The 3,665-nt window shown below is 34.9% G+C and overlaps 1 long non-coding RNA gene across 1 annotated transcript; it reads left to right on the forward strand.

Annotated features, from left to right (window-relative positions):
- Window positions 1-1,509: 1,509 nt before the first annotated feature.
- LOC127115747 (uncharacterized) lies at window positions 1,510-2,006 on the forward strand. Its single transcript, XR_007800856.1, has 3 exons — window positions 1,510-1,579; window positions 1,687-1,782; window positions 1,879-2,006. It is a non-coding gene; the product is annotated as an uncharacterized LOC127115747 (long non-coding RNA).
- Window positions 2,007-3,665: the final 1,659 nt, after the last annotated feature.

Below are 3,665 nucleotides of genomic sequence, written 5' to 3' on the forward strand. Positions count from 1 at the left end.
AGAGGAAAGGTGCGGCTCCGAGGCAAAAGATACTAGTGACCGAGCTAGTATCAATTGTCAACCGAAATTTCCCGAGGTAATTATATATGTTATTATGAAATTAAAATAGCACTTTTTTACTTGACACATATACACGTTAACAATAACATTTATTATTGGTTTAGGGCATTACACCTTGTCAGCTGTATCTATCGTCACCAACTTATCGCATGGTTGGCAAGGGAAAAGTGCACAACACTTCGGGTGAATTACTTCACCATAATCCCCTCCCGGTGGGATATATGAAAGTTTCGGTTGACCTTGTATTAGATACCGACGCGCTTCTACCATTACCTGACGTTGTTTCAGAGACAACGTTGATGCGAGAAGCAGTCGGATCCTTTGTTGGATGGCCGTCAGATCTAATTTTCCCAGATGCCGAGGTATATATGTTCTAAATGATTATGAATATTTAGTATTCACATTTCAATTCAGCTACAATTATGATATTTAATCAATCCTTATTACATGGTAATGTTAGACTCCTACAAGACCCACACATAAAGCTGGTAAAGGGATATCAAGACGCATCGAGTCGGTTGCATCTCAAAAAGAGGTACAAATATATATACCCATTGAATTATATACGCAACGATTCTGTTGCATCACAAAAAGTCATGATTTAATTTATATGAATTTTTAGGTTCCCGGTCGAAAGTTGAAAAAAGCTGGTAACGATATTCCAACGACGTCCGGGACAAAATCTCAAATTATGATGCGTCTTGAGAAAATGGTGGAAGAGTCCGATATTATGCACGGCGCCATCCGTAGTGTAGATTTTGATGAAGGTGTTTTCGGATTTGCTCATTCCGAAATAATTGCAAAGGAGGACATGCAACAACTTTTTGAACACGAAGAATTGGGCATCGCTGTCATTCATACATACATATGGTACTCCGATCAATCTATTATTTACTTACTTGAACAATTTATTTACACATTTCAATGAGTAGTCTAATGTTTATTATGTTTCTATTTAAGGTATATGTATGTAACATTGATGCGGGGAACTGAATTGTGTAACCGATTCAATTTTATTGCTGCTTCCCGTATCAACACAACTTTAATATCGAAAAATCCAACATCCGTAAAGAATGAACTAGTCGATAGATTCATGGCGGCCGGCGATAATACTACACCCAGTTTGTATTTTTTACCGTTTAATTCTGGCAACGGGTTAGATTTTCTTTCTAATAATTTCATTCTAATCTATGTATATCTTTTACGTAGAAAATTTTCATGCATCTAAATTTTTGTTTTATTTTACAGTGGTCACTAGGTGTTGGTTGCTATAGATCTTTCGAGACTAATGGTGTATTATCTCGATTCGTTATCGGGTGATTGGAGTAAATATCCGAGTATGAAGAAGACGGTTGACCCGTAAGTGAAATTCCCCTAAATATTCGTGTGTATTTGTATATTTAATTATGTCTGTCAGATTGATCTCAATATACGTTTTTATTTTGTTAGGGCAATACTAAAATTTAGATCGAAAAAGAATTACCGTAATAGGAAGGACATTACCTGGATCAGAGTTCAGGTATATATTAAGTATCTTATTTTTGCTTATAATAGTGTTTGTTTTTTTTCTTATAATAGTGTTTGTAAGAAATTAACTATATATATATTGTTTGTTTTTCTGTGTAGTGTCCTCAGCAAAACAATTCGGTCGATTGCGGATTTTTTGTATTGAGATTTATGAGAGATATCATTGCGTTGAATCGTATAGACATCCCAAAAATGGTATGGAATAATAACTTAGGGTTTATTTTAATATTATCGGATATTTCATCTAATTTGTTACTAAATCATGAATATGTTTTATTCTCTTAATTGTAGTACTTTGAGGAATACAAATCTTACTCAAGAGCTCATTTGGATGAAATGAAGGATGAATTGTGTCAATTCATTGTTGATCAAAGAATCATATAGCTAGGTTGTATATTGTTGTACATATATGTATGGAATGTTGTTGTTGTATGCTGTTGTTGTATATATGTTGTATATTGTTGTTGTACTTTTACTAAATCATGAATATGTTGTTGTATATTGTTGATCAAAGAATCATATATTAATGTTGTATATATGGAGGATTAATGTTGTATATAAATGGATTCATGTTGTATATATCAATGGATTAATGGTGTATAATATTGGATTAAAGGATGAAATCAATATGAATTTTACACTTTTGCAGCATGCGAACAGGTTACCAATTAAATATCCACTGTTTTTCAAACAAATTTTTTAAAAATAACTAACACTTTAGAGGGCGCTTTCTGTAGGAAGCGCCCTCTAAACACTTTACATTGACAACTTTAGAGGGCGCTTTGTCCAGAAAGCGCCCTCTAAACACTTTACATTGACAACTTTAGAGGGCGCTTTTTCCAGAAAGCGCCCTCTAAGGTGTCCCTTTATGGATCACTCCAGAGGGCGCTTTTTTCTGAAAGCGCACTATAATGTGGCCCTTAAAGGGCCACTTTAGACAGCGCTTTCTCCAGGAAAACAAAGCGCTGTCTTTACCTATGCCAGCGCCACTTTAGAGGGCGCTTAAAAGCGCTGTTATAGGCCAAAATAAGCGCCCTCTTTTCCCTTATTTGGCGTAGTGCATTGATTGGGTATCTGTTTCCTATGATCATTTGTGGAGGTGGACATAAGACCATTGATTGGCACTCCATATCCTATCTTTGTTTTGTTTTGTGAGGAGTCAATTGTAAGTCCATTTATTGGCAGTTGTTTCCTGTGATCATTCATTGGAGATTAGTATAAGTCCATTGATTGGCATCTGGTATCCATGTTTTTTTTGTTTTGTGAGATTGGTGTAAGTCCATTGATTGGCATCTGGTATCCACGTTTTCTTTGTTTTGTGAGATTGGTGTAAGTCCATTGATTGGCATCCGGTATCCATTTATGTTGTTTATTTGTTATTCATTTGTTGCCTTTTCCAAAGGAATCACTTGGATCATCTACATATGATCTCAAGAGATGAACATCTAAGAAGTTTTTGCAGCCCTTAACCTTCACCCTTTTTGTTCTCTAAACCTCCATTTTGCATGTTAACTCAAACCAGAAAAATATAGTGCAAACATTTTCATTTCTTTTCAAATTAGAAACCTAGGCCTTAAGCCTTTGATTTTTCAAATGTCATTTTCATAATACTTCTCTTGAAGTGAATTCTAATCATACTTTGACCATCTTTATGAATAATCCTAATTGGTTAATTTCACTCATTCAATTGTTTTGTGGCTTTGTCCATTCTTGATAAGTTTTCATACATTAGCCATAGATCTCAATTATCTTAGTGGTTGATGTGAATCTCACCTTTTGTCCTTAGTGATTGAATTGTAAGACTTCCTTGCTTATTATAGGGTTAACCCCTCACTAGCAAGTTGAAGCTTTTCTCACATGGTGGACTTGTGGTTGTATAGGTTGAGTTTTCTCCCGTGGATAATGAAAGACCTTAGGGCTTTTGTTTAAAATCAACCCACTCATATTTTGGAAATCTTTTAGCCGAACTACGAGGTTTTGATCCTGTAAAGGTACGTAGGCAATGGTTTTCCATCCAAACACAAAAATAATAAAAATTGTATATTCTTTTCTCATCCTCCCAATCAATGTTTGCACAA

This window comes from Lathyrus oleraceus, chromosome 1 (genome assembly GCF_024323335.1).
Source record: "Lathyrus oleraceus cultivar Zhongwan6 chromosome 1, CAAS_Psat_ZW6_1.0, whole genome shotgun sequence".
NCBI lineage: Eukaryota > Viridiplantae > Streptophyta > Magnoliopsida > Fabales > Fabaceae > Lathyrus > Lathyrus oleraceus.